Here is a 15,038-nt window from a genome sequence, read left to right as displayed (position 1 = left end):
TTGGGCAATGTGACGAAACTCCATCTCTACAAAAAATACAAGAATTAGCTGGGCACGGTGGTGTGTGTCTGTAGTCCCAGCTACTTAGGAGGCTAAGGTGGGAAGATTGCTTGAGCCAGGAGGTCGAGGCTGCAGTGAGCTGTGATTATGTGACTGTACTCCAGCCTGGGTGATGGAGCCCTGTCTCAAAATAAATAAATAAATAAAAATAAATTATATATTCATATATTTCTTATGTGGATATATGTTATTTTTAAATTACTATATTTATAAACAAATATCAAATTTTTGGAAGTCTTTCTACAATGTTTTAATAAGTAGAAAGATATATTGTTTGTTTTACATGAATGTGTTTTGAACTATGGTTATTTGTTTAATAATTCTAAATGCACATGTGCATAAAGTGCTTCAATTTTGGAAATCAAATTCAGGTCACTTAACTTTTTGTCTTACCTGATTGCCGGGGAGTTACACCATGTGTTCTTAATGAGAAACATGATGTTTCTGTTCTTGTTCATTTTCTTTTAGACAAAGTATATTTTTGTGACATTTAGAACTATCAATATTTTAGTTTTATAAACATATGAGAATGCCTGATAGAATTCTTAAGAAAGCAATGTAATATTATTAACTAAAAATAATTTATCTTAATTTCTACATTTTTGGATAAAACCAAATAAGAGTAAAATGTTAATCCATTGTCACAGAAATCACATAATCTGCTACTCTTAGTTATTTTGAATGATAAAAACACCAGTGTGGGAAAAGCCACAGAAGTTGTCTGTCAATGTCTGTTTTACTGTTGACAAGTTGTATACCCTTGAATTGACCCCTAATCTCCTCTAACAATGGTACATAGCACTAAGTTCCTACCTACCTCACAGAAACAATGTCAGTAGAAAAGATCAGGTTGAGCTCTTTGGCAAAATAGCACTTTACTAACTCAAATAGTGTTATTTAATATTTCAGTATGATTGGGAATCAAAGTTTGAGACAAAAGTCGTTTGCCAGTTTTTTAAAAAATAGAGCTGTTAATTTGCAATATCATGATGTAGAGATAGTACCTTCTCTTAAAAATATGTGTCATGGAAATGTTAAAATATATTTAGGAGTAAGCAGGATTATTCAGATAGAGGGAATGTAAACTTTAAAGAAAAATATAATTTGGGAGGCAGAGGTAGGTGGATCATGAGGTCAGGAGTTCAAGACCAGCGCAGCCAACATAGTGAAACCCCGTCTCTACTAAAAATACAAAAATTAGCTGGGTATGATGGTGCACACCTGCAGTCCCAGCTATTTGGGAGGCTGAGGCAGGAGAATCGTTTGAACCTGGGAGGTGGGGGTTGTGGTGAGCTGAGATCATACCACTGCACTCCAGCCTGGGCAACAGAGCGAGATTCCATCTCAAAAAAAAAAGGTACATGTGATATTTGCTTTGCCATTCCTGACTTATGTCACTTAGACTAATAGCCTCCAGTTCCATCTAAGTTGCTGCAAAATACATTGTTTCATTCTTTTTTTATGCCTGAGTAGTACTCCATGGTGTGTGTGTGTGTGTGTGTATCACATTTTTTATCCACTAATCGGTTGATAGGCACTTAGGTTGATTCCATATCTTTGCAATTATGAATTGTGCTGCGATAAACCTGTGTGAACAGGTGTCTTTTTGACATATTGACTTCTTTTCCTTTAGGCAGATACCCAATAGTTGTTCCAATCCGATTTTTAATTGCGGTAATTTAATCTTTTAAAAGTTAGTCCAAGTTAATTGTTGATAATATCAGGACTTTAAAATAGAAACAGAAGTTCTTAACCTGAGTGTTTTTTCTTTGTCTTGAAAAAATATCAATTTGAAGTTTTAAAATTCTATTTTATATCTCAAAGCTGTAGTTTTGCTTGTGGGGTATAAAATTAAGTGAACAACTAAGCTAGAGAACTTAGGTGCCAAAGATGACCATGTTTATACCCAATCACCCAATTTGGAGCCACATATCAAAGAAGCAGTTGCCAGCGTTTCCCCTAGCCTGAAGTTTCCACTTGTCTGTTCTGCCTTTGGTCATCTCATTTAAAGCACCTACTTACTTCCTACCTATTCAAGTCTTGGGTAGGCAAAATGCAGATTTTCCATATACAGGAAATTTGGCATAACCTTTCACTTTGAAGGTTAAATCAGGTCTCTATCATTTAAATTCATCAAAGAAAGAATATTTTGAAGTTGTCAGCTTTGTTAGTCATTCCCATTTTGCAATCACATATTTGTTATTCCCTTCTTCATTGAAAAAGGCTTCTTTTACCCCTCACCCACTCACACGTGTGCGTCAAGGATTCAGGATTCTCTCCATTTCTGCTCTCCTCAACTTTCCAAATCCAGACCTTTATTCTCTTCTGTATTAGGATCTGGTCTGTCACTGGGCCTTGCTCATTCTATTCTAGAGCTTCTCAAACTTCAGTGTTCATCAGAAGCACCTGGAGGGGCTGGTTAAAACACAGATTTCTGGGCTTCACCCCAGAGTGTCTGATTTAACAGCTCTCAGCTGGGTCCTAAGAATTTACCTTGCTCACCATACTGTTTTCCATAATGGTTGAACTAGTTTACAATCCCACCAACAGTGTAAAAGTGTTCCTATTTCTCCACATCGTCTCCAGCACCTGTTGTTTCCTGACTTTTTAATGATTGCCATTCTAACTGGTGTGAGATGGTATCTCATTGTGGTTTTGATTTGCATTTCTCTGATGGCCAGTGATGATGAGAATTTTTTCATGTGTCTGTTGGCTGTATGAATGTCTTCTTTTGAGAAATGTCTGTTCATATCCTTTGCCCACTTTTCAATGGGGTTGTTTGTTTTTTTCTTCTAAATTTGTTTGAGTTCTTTGTACGTTCTGGATATTAGCCCTTTGTCAGATGAGTAGATTGCAAAAATTTTCTCCCATTCTGTAGGTTGCCTGTTCACTCTGATGGTAGTTTCTCTTGCTGTGCAGAAGCTCTTTAGTTTAATTAGATCCCATTTGTCAATTTTGGCTTTTGTTGCCATTGCTTTTGGTGTTTTAGACATGAAGTCCTTGCCCATGCCTATGTCCTGAATGGTATTACCTAGGTTTTCTTCTAGGGTTTTTATGGTATTAGGTCTAACATTTAAGTCTCTAATCCATCTTGAATTAATTTCGTATAAGGAGTAAGGAAAGGATCCAGTTTCAGCTTTCTACTTATGGCTAGCCAATTTTCCCAGCACCATTTATTAAATAGGGAATCCTTCCCCCATTTCTTGTTTTTCTGAGGTTTGTCAAAGATCAGATGGCTGTAGATGTGTGGTATTATTTCTGAGGGCTCTGTTCTGTTCCATTGGTCTATATCTCTGTTTTGGTACCAGTACCATGCTGTTTTGGTTACTGTAGCCTTGTAGTATAGTTTGAAGTCAGGTAGCGTGATGCCTCCAGCTTTGTTCTTTTGACTTAGGATTGTCTTGGCAATGCGGGAAGCAGTTTTTTCCAATTCTGTGAAGAAAGTCATTGGTAGCTTGATGGGGATGGCATTGAATCTATAAATTACCTTGGGCAGTATGGCCATTTTCACGATATTGATTCTTCCTATCCATGAGCATGGAATGTTCTTCCATTTGTTTGTGTCCTCTTTTATTTCACTGAGCAGTGGTTTGTAGTTCTCCTTGAAGAGGTCCTTTACATCCCTAGTAAGTTGGATTCCTAGGTATTTCATTCTCTTTGAAGCAATGTGAATGGTTATGGGAAACAGTATGGCGATTCCTCAAGGATCTAGATCTAGAAGTACCGTATGACCCAGCCATCTCATTACTGGGTATATACCCAAAGGATTATAAATCATGCTGCTATAAAGACACATGCACACGTATGTTTATTGCGGCACTATTCACAATAGCAAAGACTTGGAATCAACCCAAATGTCCATCAGTGACAGACTGGATTAAGAAAATGTGGCACATATACACCATGGAATACTATGCAGCCGTAAAAAAGGATGAGTTTGTGTCCTTTGTAGGGACATGGATGCAGCTCGAAACCATCATTCTCAGCAAACTATCACAAGAACAGAAAACCAAACACTGCATGTTCTCACTCATGGGGGGAACTAAACAATGAGATCACTTGGACTCGGGAAGGGGAACATCATACACCGGGGACTATCATGGGGAGGGGGAGTGGGGAGGAATTGCACTGGGAGTTATACCTGATGTAAATGACGAGTTGATGGGTGCAACACGCCAACATGGCACAAGTATACATATGTAACAAACCTGCACGTTATCCACATGTACCCTAGAACTTAAAGTATAATAATAAAAATAAATAAATAAATAAATAAAAAAGAATTTACCTTGCTCAAAATTTTCCTGAGGATGATGGTGCTTCTGGTCTGGGAGTCACACTTTGAAAACTACTGTTTCAGTCCACAGTTGTCTCTTTGGAAACCAAATCTGATGATTCACTCCTCTGCTTGAAGATCTCTATGACTACAGAATAAAAGCCCCGTCCCTTAGACTGATGGGCTTCTCAGAAGTATTTATTGGTATCCTCCTTCACATGTTATGTAGGCTTGTCACATCGAGCTTCCCATATGTGTTAAATATACCACCCACTTTCTTGCTTTCTTGTTATTTTACATGCTATCTTCTTTGTCTAGGCTACCCATCCTCTGTCTACTTCTCAGATCTTTGTTTGAAAAACACCTGCTCAGTTGTTAGAACCCAGCTTACCTATCACTTCTCTAACTCTTGACACATTCCATGAGGGATCATGACCTTATACTTACCTCTAGCTCTAGTCATTTTGATGTACTGTACATGTATGAATGTACACAGGTATCTCTTAGGTGGCACATAGTCTCTATTCCTGATGTTTCCATCTGGGTGGATGAACTGTCCATTAGAGTAACTTTCTGTATCTCTCTCTCTGCCCCTTTCCTGCCTACTTTCCCTATGTAAACAGGAAGTGACTTTTTGTGATCAGTAAGTCTGAGAGAGGAATCAGACATGTATATCTTATTCCTTTCCACTTCCATTTCTCTTTGGCATCCGCCTGCTTAAAGAATATGCATGATCTATGCCTTCCAACCCCTTCCTCCCATGATCTCTTTTACCTCTATTACTCCATGCCAGGCCTTGGCATTCCCTAAAAACATGTTCCTACCTCATGGTCATGTGCATTGCTTACAACATCCTACTCAATATCCATTTGGCTCACCCTTTCAGCTCCTACAGGTCTTTATTCAGATGTCATCTTCTAGGTGAGGTATTCTCTGATCTCTATTTAAAATTGCAACTTCCTTCCTCCACACACCTATCCCCCTTGCTTGCTTTCTCTCCTGTCTCTATTATTAGTGAACACACTATATTTTACTTGTTTGTTGTATGTCATTCCCCAATAAAATAAAAACTCCAAGAGGTCAGGATTTTTGCTGGTTCTGTTCAGTAATTTCTCTAGTAGATGTAGAACATGGAAGGCACTCAACACAAATTGGAATACTTGCTTTTGGTCATGAGATAAGGGTTAGTGATAAAAAGAGCCTGCTTCCATAGGGATGCTTGGGGTCTTGACACCAGCCTGTGACTAGATGTGTGTAATTCTCAGATTTAATGTTAGGGAAACTTTGTTGCCTTGTAGTTAGTCATGTCATCCATTACCAATAATATTAGTAATATTGTAATAAATAAGAGACTCATCGCTACCATCACTGAGTTTATTGTTTAATACAGAAAATGGACAAAATACAAGTAGTTACAGTAAAGTGTTGTAACCTGAACACAGAGGTGCCTGCTTGCCACTTGAAGACTAAACTAAAGAGAGAAGAGAGTTGGTGGGAGGAAAAGCAGCTTTATTTGGAGAGCCAGCAGACCAAAAAGATGGTAAACTGTTGTCCTAAAGTAACATCATAAGTCAGTACAAATGGCAGATTATTTTTATGTTAAGAGCAGGGGGAAGGAAAGATGGGCGGCATCAAGAGGTGACTGACAATTGCAGACATCTGGGCACCAACAAGGGTCTAAGGAGGTTGAGAGTTTCTTTTTCCTTGGTCAGGTCACAGTGCTCCTATAAATCTTTAATGAAACATAGCTGTTTACATACTTTCCTTTTAATCACAGAGTTAGTTTCAAAAACTACATGATTGTTTCTTTGCATATGATATGGTTTGGATTTGTGTCCCCACTCAAATCTCATGTGGAATTGTAATCCCTACTGTTGGAGAAGGGGCCTGCTGGAAGTTGATTCAATCATGGGGCGGACTTCCCCATTGCTGTTCTTGTGATAATGAGTTCTCACGAGATCCGGTTGTTTAAAAGTGTGTAGCACCTACCCTTTTGCTCTTTTCCCTCCTGCTCCAGCCATGTAAGATGTGCCTCCTTCCTCTTTGCCTTCTGCCATGATTGTAAGTTTCCTGAGGCCTCACCACACATGCTTCCTGTACAGTCTGCAGAATCATGAGCCAATTAAACCTCTTTGCTTTATGAATTACCCAGTCTCAGGTAGTTTCTTACATTTAATAGCAATGCAAGAACGGACTAATTCAGCATATTATCTCCGTGCTCTAAAATGATCCTAGCCTACAAGCAGGAATGGGTAAAGGCTCCTGAAACAAAAATTGAGTCAGATATGTTAGTTCTTTTACTGTTTCATGGTCACAGTGTGATAAGTATTGCAATTGGAGCATTGTAACATGTGCTAAGTGACATAAGTATCATACTAGGGAGTAACAGGAATGTACAACAAGGGGCCCAATCCAGTTATTTCCTGACTAGGTGAAGAATAAGCTCAGATTTGAAAGATGTATAATCATTAGCTAAGCAAAGGAAAGGAAAAGAAGAAGTTTTTCCTTTCCAAAGGGAACCACATGCTCTAAAGCCTAGAGGATGGAGGAATCATGGTGCATAAGAAGAGTATGTATATAGGCACCAGCCAGATTGTGGGAAGTCATGGTTGAGGTTTTAGACTTTATCCTTATGGGGATAAGAAGCCATTGAAGAGTTGTAAGAAGAGACATATGATATGATCAAATTTGGATTTCTGAAAGCTCAGTTCACCGTAGCTATAAAGTGAAGAATGGATGGGTGGACGGGAGTACGCCTGAGGATCAGGAGACTATTTAGGAATCTGTGTTGTAGTCTTTGTGAGAGAAAATGGTGGCCTAGATTATGATGGTGTTAGTGAGGATGAAGAAAGATAGATACATATGAGAGGATTGAATTGACAGGACTTGGTACATTATTGGGAAGAAAGATGTCAGAAATTACTTACGTTTTTCTGCTTAGGCATTTGGGTGGACATGGTGCCATTCATAAGGCAGGTTACCATAGAAAACTTGGTGCAGGATAGGATGCTCAGTTTCAGACCTATTGGGTTCCAGTAACAGTTCTCAACCCAGAGAAGTTCTTAAAAATAAAATAAATTAAATCTATGAGTTATTAGTGATACTAAAAATATAAGCAATTTGTAACCATTCCATTTATCCTTTTCTTCTCCTTCTTCTGCTCCTTCTTCATCATTGTCTTCATCTCCTTCTCTTTCTACTATTGTTTTATTCATGTTGGGGTTCCATAGACTGTTAGTAGCTGGTTATTTGTGGGAAAGGAAGGTATTTGAGTGGCTTACTAATTTTCTTGTATTAGGTTGGTGCAAAAGTATTGCAGTTTTTGTTAATATTATTTTTCTCACACATTTTCCAGAAACTTCAAATTTTCTGCTAAATTTTTCAGAAAATTTGTTAATCTGAAAATATTAGATTAACTCTTATATGACAATTTATCTGGTTAACAAATTTCAGTTTGATGGTTCACCCAATAGTTTTAAATATTCTTCCATTATCTTTTGGTGTCTATTCCTGATGTTGAGATGTTTGCTGTTTGCCTAGTTGTTATCCCTTGGAGATATAGTAGCCTTCAATATATGTGGATAAATCATTCTAGGATTCCCAACGTAACCAAAATTTGCGCATACTCAAGTCCTGTAGTCAGCCCTGCAGAACTCGTGTGTACAAAAATTTGACTCTCCATATATGCAAGTTTCACCTCCTGCAAATACTTCATTTTTGGTGTATTTTCGATCTGCATTCATTTGAAAAAAATCCATGTAAAAGTGGAACCTTCCAGTTTAAACCTGTGTTGTTCCAAGGGGCAACTGTAATCTCTCTTTTCTTTGTAAGTGCATTTAAAATTTACTCTTTATTATGCTTTTTATCTAGTTTTGCCACAGTGAATCTGGGTATGAATTTGTTTTTATTTCCTCCTTGGGACTTTTGTTTCTTCAATCTAAAGAGTCATACCTTTAATATTAGAAATGTTTTAGGAATTATCTCTTCGAATATTTCCCCTCTCCCATGTTTTTTCTATTCTGTGCCTCTTTAATTCCTGTTAGATGTACGTTGTTCCTTTTAAATCCTGTCCTTCATATCTCCTAATTTGGTTCATCTTTTCCATCTTTTCGTATTTATGTGATGCATCCTGGACAATTTTCTCAGCTATTTTCTTTCATTTCCACCCCCAGCTGTTTCTAAATCTGCTATTAATTTGTCCATACAATTCTGCATTTCAGAGACTTAACTTTTTTCATTCCTAGAGTTGGATATGCTTCTTTTCAAAATTTGCTATTCTTTTATTCATAATATTGGATTTTTTCATTATTATTTTCAGTCATTATTTTATCACTTCAATAATTTTAACCATATTTATGACCCCTTAATTTTATGATATTATCTGGAATTACTGGGGTGCTAGTTCTTTTATTAGTTCATTTGCATACTCTCTGTCTTGGTGGTTCCTTTTATTATGTAGTTGATCATGTTTATCTGGGAGTTTATCTTCAGAAGAGGCTGCATTTTCTTCTAGTGACAGTTCCTTGGGCTGTGGTTAGTGAAAGAGTCCCTACATAGTTTTAAATTAGATTTTGCTGTGCCCTAGTTGTTTCAATGGCCTTCAAACAACTTTAAATTATCATCCCAAGTTAGGGCTTTTCTCTTAGGTTCATAATATAAATTTGCATCCTAGACCTATGGCACAAAACTTAAGCACAGGGCTTAAGTTTTGATGCCTCAAGTAATTTTGTTTGTTTTCCTTCCAAAGAGTTGGCTAGAAGCAAACTTTCTTAATACTTCATTAAGCCTTTTGGTATATTTTTAAAAATCTCCTTTTAACTGATCAGGCCGTTCTTTAAGATGTCAGGCTTTTGGTGATACCTGGAATCAACTTCTAGCTTCTTTACATTCTGTAGGCAGAAACCTCATTTTTCCTCCCATGAAAACAGAAGAACTCAGCAAGTCTACACCTGCACTTATTCCTCAACATCTCCTGGCTTCATTGCTATGCTTTGATTTCCTTTTCAAATCTGGGACTGGAGCTTCTCTTTTATTCTTATAAATTTGACTATGCATTAAAATGCTTATTTTGTAACATTTTACCCAGAATTTCAATGGTTTTGTAGCAGTCAGGAAAGTCTAGCTCTCTGTTATGATTCTTTTAACTTGTTCAATCCTGGGTTGTGGAGGTATGAGGAGATATCCATCACACATGGCAATTTCAAAGCAACATGCAAAATACAATAATATAAGCAGAACACATGAAAGCTGAAGGACAGTGAGAGATTTTTGGTTTTGCATAATAGCTTTTCTGAGACACAATTAACATGCCATACAACTCACTCATTTATGTGCAACTAAATGGTTTTTCTATTTACAGAGTTGTACAATTATCAACACAATCTTAGAAAATTTTCATTACCCCCAAAAGAAACCCCATCCCATATTTTATTTATGCATGGATCAGTTGATGAACATTTGTGTTGTTTCCACTTATTGGTTATTAAGAAACATGTTGCTCTGAACATTTGTGTACAAGTTTCTATGTGAGCATATGTTTTCAGTTCTTTGGGAGATATATTTAGCAGTGGAATGGCTGGGTCATATGGTAATTCTAGGCTTAACCATTTTGGGAACTGCCAGCCTATTTCCCAAAGCAGCTGCACTATTTTACATTCCTATCAGCAGTGTATGAGAGTTCCAATTTCTCCACATGGACAACACTTATTATCTGTATATTTTATTATGGCCATTGTAATGCATGCGAAGTGCTATCTCATTGTGACTTTGATTTGCATTTCCCTGATTGCTAACGACATTGACCATCTTTTCATGTTTATTGGCCATTTGTATATCTTCTTTGGAGACATGTCTAATCAAATCCTTTGCCCACTTTTAAATTGGCTCATTTTTTCTTTTTTAATTATTGAGTTGTAAGAGTTCTCAGAGGTTTTACATTTGAGACTTGCAATTAATATACTTAAGATATAAGCCCCTTAGATACATAAATTACAAACATTTTTTCCCATTCTTTGGGTTAGAGAGGTTTTTTTTTTTTTAATTGAAGTTCTCTGAGTTACAGAGAAAAGTCACAGAATGGGACAGAAATATAAAGCCTCCTATTCACCCATTTAAGTCACAGTAGAAACATGACATTTTAGTAAATAAGACATACAAAATACAGTGCAATTTATAACAGGACCAGTTGTGGAAGTGGACAGAGAAAAAAAGGAAACGGATGAGAGAGGTGGAAAGTTAAGAGGAGAGATAAGTATATAGCTCTGCCTTTTTGCTGAAACCAAGCATGGCATCATTATACAACACTGGGTGGAAGCCAGGATGTCCAGGAAGAGCAAGACCGAAAATAAATGGTAAGAGAGATTCAAGGAATGCCTTGTTTTATATCCCTTTGGAGAGGCAAGGGTCTGGCCCCATGAGGTGGGAAGGGAGTCTACAAGGGAAGTGATCAATCAGAGAAGAGTGTAAGAGGGTTCAGAGGAAAGGATAGTGGTGGAATATTCGGAGCATTAACCAATGATCCAAAGTCTAGCCTCTTAGGTTGACAATAATAAAACAGCTTGGATGGTAGGAGCTAGGTTCTCCAACCCTAAAGTGGAAATGGATTTCCTGTGCTGGGAAAGTTGGAGGGACCAGGTGAGCACCAATGTATTATCAAGTCTCTGAGAACTATATCCTCACTGGTTCTCTGTGTCCTAACACCATATGCTGAGCTCTGGGATGGTGGCAGCAAACCACCATCGGTTTGTGGAATTTAAAAGCTGACAAAATCTGTTCCCCATCTTTTGGATAGAGCTTATAGTCACAAGACCCCAGGAAAGACACAGCTGAGTGGTGTTTGTAAGCAGGCATAGGGCCTTGGGAAGTTAGAGAGACTTTACCTTGTTTTGTGAGCATTAGAAGAAGAAATTGCTGCCTAAGGTATCTAGGGGAATAGGTCTTTAAACAGCCTCACAATTTTCTACAACCCAGGGTAGTGGAAAAACAGTATAACGACTTTCAAGCTCCCAAGGGCAGCACCGAGGTAGGCAAGGAAATCTACGTGGCAGTAAAGTTCAATCAGGCTGAGACCTGCTTAGGTAATCAAGAATCTATGGTTGCAGAATAGAACATGAATATTACAAGCTGAGGCAATTTTAAAAAGGCGGATGGGGAGTAGTGATGAGAGGAAGAGATACTATTCTTTTATTCTCTTTTTATATCAAGTAGTCAATCGATACTGTAGCTAATGATTGATTTCAACCTTAATGCTCTTCCTAATCGTTTCCCTTCAAATTAGACATCTGTGTTCACTGCTATATTCTTAGCATCCAGAACAGAACTGGCTGGCTCAATAAATATTTAATGAATGAACGAATCCGTAGGATTCCCACATCTTAGAGTTTTTGTCCACTTTTTTAAAAAAAAATAATGTTGTAGGCTTGACTCCCTGGGAAGCAGACTCTAATATGGAGGGTAGTGTGCTTGGCATTTATTTAGGATCAATACCTATGGAAGAAAGAAGAGGGAAGCAGGTTTGGGTAGAGGTGGAGGTTAAGCTACAATGCAGGCTCAAGCGGAGTCTCCCCAAAGAGAGCTCTGAAGTGAGGGAGCCCTTCACAATTGTCCTAATATTGCCAGGCTTTCATATTCGTGCATCGATTAGTCATTGATGTGGGCTGCCACAGGAAGGGGCAGGTCTCAGACCAGGTGACCCTCTGCCATGAAACAGTCTGGAGGAGCCTGAGAGCTGGAGGGAGTCTGCCAACAGCACTCCCAAAAGCTTGGGCAAGACATCTTTCACTGAAGAGGGACCTTGGCAGCATACCATGGTGTCCACCCCATGAAGTGACTATATCTTAGAAAACGTAAGTCCTTTGTCTTACACCTTGGATCCAAACTTAGTTTTGTCTGACTCCAGAAGCCATAATCGGAATAGAGTTGCTCTGTTGTACATGTTGATGTAAACTCATTCCTAAACTGGCGAGGGTGCTGGTTAGACTTGGGAAGTTATTCTCAGTGTTCTGGGTTAACGCAAAATGCAGGCCAAGGTGAAGGACCTTTGTGTGGCACTGACCCAATCCATCAAGAAACACCCTGCGTTTCACTCACCTGGGAGGCCTGCACAGCAGTGATCTGTATTGGATGATATGGTTAACTGATAAGTGCTACTGTAACTAAGATTACAGTTTGAAATTGCTGCCCACCTGCCTTTCTACCAGGGTGGTAATTCACTAAAATATTATACAATCAGATAAAAAAATTAAACTCAGCTTGAATACTTGTAGAGTATTTTAAAGTGATTCAAATTATGGCCATAAGATATTGATTAGATCAGTAGTTTGCAGAATGTGGCCCCCTCCCAATAGAATCAACATCATCTAGGTACTTTATCAAAATTGAAATTTCCTGGTCCACCATAGACCTACTGAATCAGAAACGGTGGTGGCGGTAGGGCCCAGGTGATTCTGACATATGGTAGAATTTGAGAAATACTGGACTACATGAAAATTAGTAGGAAAAAATAAAAATCGGGTTTATAATTAGCAAATAAATGTTATATAAATGATTCTTTTAAAAATGATTTGTAGAACGACTACTCAAGTTAAGAAATAGTACATTGCCAGCACCTCGGATGCCTGTTTATCCCTTCTCACGCATACCCCAAAGCAAACACTTTTATTTTATGCTTTTAATATCTAGGAATACATCCCTGAGTACAAGTTTTTGAAGTTTTGCATCAATAAAATAGTAATAAATATTTTAAAAAATGATTGGGGCCAGGCGCAGTGGCTCACACCTGTAATCTCAGCACTTTGGAAGGCAGAGGCGGGCAGATCACCTGAGGTCAGGACTTCAAGACCAGCCTGGCCAACATGGTGAACCCCCGTCTCTACTTAAAACACAAAAAAACTAGCCAGGCATAGTGGCGGGTGCCTGTACTTCCAGCTACTCAGAAGGCTGAGGCAGAAGAATCGCTTGAACCTGGGAGGCAGAGGTTGCAGTGAGCCAAGATTGATTGCGCCACTGCACTCCAGCCTGGGCAACAAGAGCAAAACTCTGTTTCTTACACACAAAATGATTGGACTATTTCCTTTACTTTGTTCATAGAACTTGTTTTGCATAATGGACCTCAGTCTATCCAAATGATCACAACTTCCTAATTAGTGAGGTCTGAATTAATGAAAGTTCAAGATTGCCTCCTTGGGGGCTAATGTTTATGCAAGCTGCAACCCACTGGTAACAGCTTTACTATTTACTCTTCCCTGCCAGGGGATTAGTGGAATCTAAATTGCACAGTTAAGTATTTAAAACCACCCATATGATTTTAACCACTAAAAAGATTGTTAAGCAAGTCTTCTTTAATTTTTTTTTTTGTTGAAAATGTTATAAAATTGGTGTCTAAATGCTGACAGTCAATGGGCAACTTGGGAAATTACTCAATGTCTGTTTTGGGAAAACAGTAACTGGCACTTACATATCACATGTGATCTGAGTAGCTTTAACTCCTCTAGAGTACAGGATTATATGAAGTTGAGGTCCTACCCTTAGTTCTTTCACGTTGAAATAGATAGTTACAGAAAAGTGAATTTAAATTGATTACATGTTATTGTCTCCCTTTTAGAGTCATTTAAGAAGCACTGAAAACTTGTGTAAAGGCATCACACTGTTGGGCAATGGGGAAGGGGAAGAGGAAAGGGAAGGTGGATTTCTTGCCCTCTGTCACTGATATGGTTTGGCTGTGTCACCACCCAACTCTCACCTTGAATTGTGATGATCCCCACGTGTCAAGGGCAGGACCAGGTGGAGATAACTGAATCATGGGGGCGGTTTCCCCCATATTGTTCTCATGGTAGTGAATAAGTCTCACAAAATCTAATGGTTTTATAAAGGGCAGTTCCCCTGCACAAGCCCTCTTGCCTGTCACCATGTAAGATGTGACTTTGCTCCTCACTCGCCTTCTGCCATGATTGTGAGGCCTCCCCAGCCAGGTGGACCCATGAGTCAATTAAACCTCTTTCCTTTATCAATTACCCAGTCTCGGATATGTCTTTATTAGCAGCATGAGAACAGACTAATGCAGTCACTTACAAGCTATCTGCGGCTATAAGATGGATATGCATGTCCTAGGAGAGGAATACTGCACAGGGGAAAGAGTCTGAGTGAGTAGGGCAGACTGTGCAATGGGAGGCTTTAGGGGAGCCCAGGGGTCAAGACTTGGTAGACACATTTGTAGAAAAGTTGGAGTTTTACAGCGATGCCACTGAATTATCAATGGAATGATATGATTTCCTTCCTATAAGAAATCTGGAAAGTATATGGCATTTATAGACAGGTTTCCACTTTAAAAAATCAGGCAACATATATTTTGCTAGTTTAAAGGTTAACCCTACTTGCTATTTGTTTTGTTTTGTCTTGTTTTGTTTTGAGACAGAGTCTCGCTCTGTTGCCCATGCTGGAGTACAGTGGCGCGATCTCAGCTCACTGCAACCTCCAACTCCTGGGTTCAAGTGATTCTCCTGCCTCAGCCTCCCAAATAGCTGGAACTATAGGTGCCCGCCACCATGCCTGGCTAATTTTTGTATTTTTAGTAGAGGCAGGGTTTCACCATGTTGGCCAGGCCAGTCTTGAACTCCTGACCTCAAATCACCCACCTTGGCCTCCCAAAGTGCTGGGATTACAGGCATGAGCCACCACGCCCAGCCTGGTTGCTAACTATTTGGAT

The sequence above is a fragment of the Macaca thibetana genome, chromosome 11 (genome assembly GCF_024542745.1).
Source record: "Macaca thibetana thibetana isolate TM-01 chromosome 11, ASM2454274v1, whole genome shotgun sequence".
NCBI classification, from domain to species: Eukaryota; Metazoa; Chordata; class Mammalia; order Primates; family Cercopithecidae; genus Macaca; species Macaca thibetana.
Note: the sequence above shows the minus strand (reverse complement) of the source record.